The sequence below is a fragment of the Solanum tuberosum genome, unplaced genomic scaffold (genome assembly GCF_000226075.1).
Source record: "Solanum tuberosum cultivar DM 1-3 516 R44 unplaced genomic scaffold, SolTub_3.0 scf00146, whole genome shotgun sequence".
Lineage (NCBI taxonomy): Eukaryota > Viridiplantae > Streptophyta > Magnoliopsida > Solanales > Solanaceae > Solanum > Solanum tuberosum.
The window spans coordinates 133,383-141,407 of NW_006239076.1; the positions used below are offsets into that span (position 1 = coordinate 133,383).

At 35.2% G+C, this 8,025-nt stretch overlaps 1 long non-coding RNA gene across 2 annotated transcripts; it reads left to right on the forward strand.

The window, feature by feature from the left end:
* Positions 1–3,064: 3,064 nt before the first annotated feature.
* Positions 3,065–6,861, forward strand: LOC102599830 (uncharacterized). 2 transcript variants are annotated; one of them, XR_367677.2, is made up of 7 exons: positions 3,065–3,406; positions 3,575–3,705; positions 3,869–3,981; positions 5,117–5,197; positions 5,541–5,644; positions 5,781–5,872; positions 6,449–6,861. It is a non-coding gene; the product is annotated as an uncharacterized lncRNA (long non-coding RNA). The 2 variants fall into 2 exon arrangements; XR_001474109.1 differs by having other exon boundaries at positions 3,910–3,981.
* Positions 6,862–8,025: the final 1,164 nt, after the last annotated feature.

An 8,025-nucleotide genomic window follows, 5' to 3' on the forward strand; every position in this document is an offset into this window, starting at 1 on the left:
ATTTACTTGGCAAAAAGCATGTTTTGAATAAAATGTCCTTTTATGCATGTTTCAATGGTTTTTATGCATAGTAGCCATACTTAGTACGTGTGTTGTACTAACCCATATTTTCTCCCTTTTCCTAAACATTTAATTTCGGGCCGTTGAGGATTCAAGCTTACTTCTCAAGACACTTGGAGTTGCTTCCCCAAGTTGGTGAGTTCTCAAGTCCGAGGACAAGACCCTATGATCTAGCTTCTATGTTTAGTTCTTTGCTTATGTTGAAAGACATTGTTGTACTTCCTATTTGCAAGACTTCTTATTGATGTAAGGGCTAAATCCCATTTTCAATACTTCTATGTTTAGATGGTGCATTGTGACGAACTTAGATTCTATTTTTCATATATGAAGTGAAGTTGAACTTCCAAAGAAAAAGTTTTAAATTTTCCGTGATTTTATTCTATGATACATGTTATAATGAATGTTAAGGGCTTGTATAAGACCTCTTCGAGGTCGAATACGCCGGTAACAACTAGGGGGTGCTCTCGGGGTTGTTACATCTATGAAGCCTCTAACTGTTAAAGATGGAAGTCGGGACAAGACCCACGACATCCTGACTAAACTGAAAAGTAAATGAAATCCTCCAAAAATAAGGGGGCTCACCATAGCTAACTCGAACTTTCGTATGTATCAACGAAGCTCCAGTTGATGATCCTGAATACCTATGTCTGCATCATGAGAAGATGCAGGCCAAATGGCTCATTATGTGGAATGTACGAGCATGTAAGAGGAATTCTAAAACATAAACATGAGCTTGAACTTTGATAAAAAGGTAACATACTTACCTCTTCTCAACTCACTCAACTCAAAGAAACATAGCTCAACTCAATGATTAGATATTCAAGTCAGAGGTATACTCAAGGATACTCAAAACTACTCAAACTTACTCAACTCATAAGTACTCAAGGATAAGATACTCAACTCGAAATACTCAAGGATAATGCAACAATAAAAGATGCAATATTTCTGAAAAGCTGTAAAACTGTAGATAGCTACTCAATGTATTGAAAAATACAATAATACTCAGTATGTATATAAAAATAAAATATAACTTTGTGGGAGTTTCTCTAACCGACAACCATCACTTAAGAGCTATAGTGATGATACAACACTTTACCTCATATTGCAAAGGACCATCCTATACCTTGCCGGGAGTATAGAACCTAACTCACTAAGCGGATCCACTAGTCTAAGCTAAAAGAATCTTAAGAAGTCATCTAAAAAGTATGATCTTTTACTACCCATGATGGCTACATGGTTTATGGAGACTTGAGTTATCTGAACTCGCATCCCCATATCGATACTCAATACTACTCCCAAAATATACTTAGCTCATATGTTTGTAAAATAAAACTCTTTCTTTGGTTTGAGATAATTACTTAAAACTTAGCTTAAAAGCTCTCTTGGAAAGCATAGTTTCCTCTTTACTGAAAAACTAGCTCAGAGGCTCTTTTGAAATCTCAGTTTCCTTTTTTGTTTAAATGTAAAAACATTTACTCTTTGGGAATACATAGTCCCGATATTCTCTTTTGAAGAAATGAACTCAACTCCTTAATCTTTACTCTTTACTCTTTACTCTTTGCTTAACTCAAAACTTAAATCTTAGAACAAAGTTAAAACGTTTGTAAAAGACTTCTCAAAATATGGTTCATGCCGAATTATGGACGTGAACGACTCAACGCAAGGTTTTTCAATAACCATATATAAAACTCAATACTTGGAACTCAAGAACTTCAATAATACTACTCACTTCAAGAATGTTCAACTCAGAGGGTTCATGTGGAATTTATGAGCATGAACTACTCAACTCAAGGACTCAAAGATACTTCTTGTTTCAAGACTGCTCGACTTATAAGGTTCATGTGAAATTATGGGCATGAACAATTCAACTCAAGGACTTCATGGGTAACATGTAATAGTCCCATGATTAGGAATGTAATCTCAAATGGGTTAGAAACTCAATACTTAGGACTTAGGACATGGAGATATTACTCCTCTCATAGATACTCAACTTATAGAGTTCATGCGGAATTTATGAGCATGAACAACTTGACTCGAAGGTCTACATAACGTTATGGAACTCATGATACAACTCTTCTCATTATCATACTTACTTTCTCAAAATTTAACTCAATTCGATTATGGATCTCAAAGGATTCACAATTGAACTAAAACTTTCTGGAACTCTACTCTTAACTCTCTCTTGAATGTGAATTATGAATTCAAGAGTTATGGTTCATGCTATGAAAGATTTCATGATGACAAAGTAGACTCATAAATACATTCTCCTCATTCTCATACTCACTTGCTCGAGTCTTGAAACAAGTTACTACAAGTTGTAGAAGACTCCATAAAAGGACACAAAGGGACTTTCTTAGAATGTTCGAAAGAATTCTCAAAACTTAACTCTCAACTCTACCTTGAATTTGAATTATTAATTCAAGGTTATGATCATGTTTGGAATGATTTTAGGTGTTTAGAAGTAGCTTAGTGTAGTTAGAATTGAAAAAGAGTGAAGGTACCTTCGAAAGAACTCAAACGGAGCAACCGATTGCAAACTGGACGGGGCAGGCGACCCTGGGGCTATGGGTGACACGGAGCGCCAGCCCCTGAAATTCATAGCCTACTTTGGGGCAATCTGGCTGGTGCACTACACCATTTTAGGCCTACGGCCACACTAAATCTGGACAACGCTTGTAAAGTGTTGCCTAAAATATTTTTGGGGACGCTTTTAAAGTGTAGCCCAAGTTTTTAACTTTTGGCTTCACTAATATTGGCAACACTTGTAAAGCGTACTCTTTAATGGTATAGGCTACACTTTATAAACGTTGTTATTGTATGATATAATTGGCAACAACTATTTACATATATGGCCACACTTTTAAAGTGTCCTATTTTTATAATTGTAAAAACAACACATTACAAATGTGGCCTTAAATTTTTCACTAAAATATTAAATTCCCTCCAACATTTTTAACTCTCCCACCAATTTTAATTGGGCAAAAAAAAAAACAAGTGGTAAAACGTAAATCTTTCTTTTCCCCAAATCAGATAAAAATCACAATTTTTAGGTCTCACAAATTGAAGAACGACGCCTTCTTCTCCAAGTATGAAATTTCTCAAGAACAATCCTCACAGATTGAAGAACGACGCCTTCTTCTCCAAGTCTGAAATTTCTCAAGAACGATCCTCACAGATTGAAGAACGACGCATTTTTCAATTTCATGGTTGTTCACCTGTGACCTATGAAAATCCGTCATAGATTTCTCGTTGTTAATCAAGGAAAAAACAAAATGCTTCAATTAAGAAGATGATGTCTTAAAGCTTCATCACATTGAAAGGATTTTGTTGGAATAGGGTTTATCAGGTAAAAATTTATATCCTTAAAAGTCTCTGGGTTTATTGTTTGCGTGTGGTTACACATTTAGCTTTAGGGTTTTGATATTCTTATGTTGTTGAAATTACTGTTGGATGGTTGCAAGAATTCCAATATCAGTGAAGTTCCATAATCTGTGACTGATTTTGATGCTTATAGGGCTTAGTACACAATTTGAATATGGAAAAATGCAACCAAGCTTATCTGAAAAGTAATGAACAGCCAAACGATCTTCAATGATATGACAAATCCATATTGATTCTCTTAAGTTCGAGAGATTACTGATTATGGTAAAGTGACTACTGATTTCCACTTATTCATTGCCTTTGATCAATTTAATTGCATCAAACCTATTACTTGTACCTTCTTATTGTTAAGTCAGTTTTGGGTGCATGGACATTCAATATTCCAAATGGTTCCTTTTTCATGTTAAGGAAGAAAGTTTTCTTGCAGGATGGGGCAGATTCACTATAGCCTCTCTTTTATTTATCCAGGACATTATGTGATGATGGAACGGTAGAAATTATTGGACCAATAGCCACAACAGTTGAGGACACCATACTTGTGTAAGTTATCATGGATTTGAATATTAATATGCATACTCTTAAACATTTGTTACCCGATTATCTTTCGGACTAACCAAATAAATTAAACGAATGTTAGAATTAGCTGGCCTCATTTTCTTCTCATAAATCTGCTTGCTGATGGTAAAGAACAAACAAAAAGAATCTTATTATTGAGGAAAAGGAATGAGAATTATAGAGGTACGCAAAAAGATATGGAATGATTATTCAACCATCTTGTCAGACCATAAAAAAGAACTATAAGTGTATTCGAGAAAGTTTGAATTGCATACATCATTTAGATTTATCAATCAGACGCTGACACTTAATCTTGTCCAAGGACCAGTAATCCCATCAAGTCCCTGACTGGCAATTTCTAATTAGCAGTACTTTACAAAGAACCACTAAGATGGGCAATGTGTTGTATGCCTAAATTATGATAGTTAAACCAGTGTTTAAGTACTTCTTGACTGTTAGCATGAGATTGACAAGACAATCGAACAATCAGATTGCATAGCCAGCAAACTCAGTCAGTTTGACATGGTATATAGATATTCTAATGATCTAGAGAAAATGCTTGTACAAAGTAATCCTTCCTCCTAAATGGTTGATTTTATGTTGTATTTTTGTCAAGTATGCCTGGTAACTATGTCATGATAAGTCTTCGCGGACTTGTTAATGTACTTTACATGTTCCACAAACTAGTTCTTGCTTTAATAGCTTTATTCGTCTCATTTTTGTTTTTAATAAATTTACGATCGAAGTTGCACAAGGGAATTGCAATGTGATTCGTTAATATCTTACTGCATTGAGTATGCAGCAATTTTTGGGGCCTCTCGTGCTGATAGAATCTCCTTGAGACGGTTAAGGTGGTAACCACCAAAGAATGTGTATTCATCTTATCTATTCTTCCTTTTTATTCAATGTCTTTCTTTTTAGAATTACCTTTCCGGTGAATATGATAACCTGAAACATCATGTACATGTTTAGAACATCTAAAAACTGTGTTCTTAGTTTTAATCTCTCTAGCAGACTCAAACTCATTAATCATATCACATTCATCTTATTTATTTTGGACATCATTGTGGATAATAAGTTCTGTTTCGGTAATTTAATCATATGTCTCCATTTCTTTCAGTCTCTTTCTTGTGTTCCTAATTCTCCTTCACAAGGGAGCTCGCGATCTGTGGAATCACTGCGCCTTGGAAAATATGCAGAGGTGACTACACTGTTGTGCAGTGATTTTTATTTTTTTTGGTTATAACCATTATTTCTTTGATAATCTCATAGCAACATACTCTTGTAGTGGTTTAATGATGTCTTCTCAACATATATATCTTACAAGTGTGAGAATGTTCTCAGTCGAATATCAGAAAATCATGGATGCAAAGTATGCCTATTTCAATTATTACATTCTCCATTTCTTTATCTTGGACTTTGGCTGGTGTATCTTCTAGCTTTGGTTTAGAATTGTTTGAACAATTAGCTTCAATATTGTAAGGATCTATCATTCTACAAGATGGTTAGTATGTCTAATATTTTTCTTTATATCGTGGTTGAAGACTGTAAAGATTGTAATACCAGAGCTGCATGAGATGCGCATTGCTCATATTGTTTCTATTGGGTCTGAATCATTGTGCACATTGAATCCAGACTGTGGTGACGGGTACACAATTTCTCTTTGAATATTCTAGTACATCACATGTCTCTTACTAGATCTCAATGTCTTATTGGGAGCAACTTCAAACTATTTCCTAATATCATCTTTGTTATATGTTTTCTTCTTCTTTTTCTGTCACCAGGAAATGAGCAAGATTGAAATATGATACACGTACAAATCTGGCATTTTTCGTTCATTTACTGCAGCAGACTATGTTGCTGCTCAGCGGCTTAGGTAAGGCATGTTGTTTCTTAAGCTACCTACACTAAATCAATCTAACCTAGTCATGAATCTCTTTCAGACTCCATCTGAGAACTAGTCTGATGATAGTGTTGTCATCTGAGAACTTATTTATTGATCTAGAAATATGGTGGCATCTAAAATGACTGAAAACATCAGATAGTTGTATCTTACCTTAGGTTTACTTTTACACTTAATTGGTTGCCAAAACTTTTAAGTTGATAACTTTGGAACCTATCAACAATGTTGTTGAAAGAATTCAGATACAATCCAATCCAAGAATATGACTTGATAAGATATGGTGGAGTATTTAATATCCTGAAAGTAATGCTTCATTCAGAAAGCACAATGGGAAGATGAAAAAGAGAAAATGTTCTAGGACTATTGTCTTCTAATTTCTGGGTTGTTCAGTAGTTATGTATATTCTTTTATGCTTGGTTTGTGCATATACTCTGTAATGCTAACCTTTCCAATTAGTGTTGTATGCAGTTCTTACAGATACAAACATAAATGGATCTTTCAAAAGTACAAGAAACATTATTGACATAACTCTTGTCTGGGTTTTTGCAGGCGGAGGTTAGTGTATTTCTTTCGAGTGGGCCACAGAGGCATGATATATGGAGTTGCCCAAATATCTATCACCATTCAAGCATATCATGTCAGTGACTAATCCACACACAACAAGAAATTCCTAAAATTTGTATCTATATTCTACTTTTACTTGATATGGAGTTGCCCAAATGTAGTTTATTAGTGATCATTTAAGTATTTTGTTCTTTTCTCCCAGATTTATTAATTCATATATGCCAAAACAGTCTTGGAATACATGTAGAACTAGGATTTTATAGTTTTTGTAACAACAACTGATTGGAAAATGGATTTTGCTGTAGTTACTTACTGTGATATCGTAGTAGCATATGAAATACATGTTTTAATAACAACTAAGAGTCCTATTTTTCATAACAGTACCACTACATTGGGAAGGGGCTTGGCTTTACTAAAGAAGTTCAAACTCTTATTCATCCTAGCAAGGTGAATTGAAATAAGGAACTGCCTCTGGATAGCAAAATAGTGGCCACACACACTAACAATCCTAATATTTCTTTTTTGGGATATTAAGTCTCAGCCTAATCATCGCACTACTATGGGATTAAATAATTCACGACCAGATTTGATACCCAATCCATCCATATTTACGGTACCAACGGGGTACCCGAACCAACCATATATGGATATCCCCATACCTAGTGTGGCACCCGAGCCAACCATTAGTATACACCAGACATGGTATCCGAGCCAACCCTGGGGATATCCTGTACTAGGTGTGTACTCGAGACAACCATCAAGTGCAGAATCATGCACAATCACAAACAAAATCAAGAATAACACTTGAAATCACAAGTCACATGACCGGTTCATTGCATGAGATTATCAATATGTTGTCATTACATATGCTTTCCTATGGTTTCCTAGTATGCATATGCAAGATATAATGCAGTAAACGGGTATAACCACTAAATTAAAGGAAACCTAGAATATCTAGGCACAAAGCATCAGACCTTGCCCATGAAATTTTGACTTCGTGGAAACAATATATGATGAACAAGCACTTGAATAACTTAGGCTTTCAGCTTACTTGTGCCATAATTCTTCCCCATGATGCTCCCTTGAGCCAAATGCTTTTAGAGGGTTTTTGCATCATCCCTCATATGTTTTCTCCTTTCAAAACTGAGAGAAAAAAAAAAAGACAACACATTAGTTATGTTGGAGACGTATAGTCAGCCCGCTATAGCGCCTATTAGACCGCTATAGTTGTGCCTCCATAGAGGGATATCTCTCGCTATGGTGGGCTAACGTCAACATGACCCAAAATTTAATTTTGACCAAAATAGTCTTGTACTCAAATTTTATAAATTACTACACCACACTTTCGGACCTTCGGGACTCCTTACGAGTTGCCCTTTAGTAACGGCGGATTGGGTTGTTACAGTGTTGATGAGAGAAAGCCTAGGCAAAAAAAATTGATGAATCAAATTTTGATTAAACTCTTTTTCATCTGTTTGAAAGAAAGGCTCGATATAGATTTAAAGTACTGTGGCCAAACCTCGGTTTTGAATTTTTTACATTTATTGTAGGATAAAAGTGGA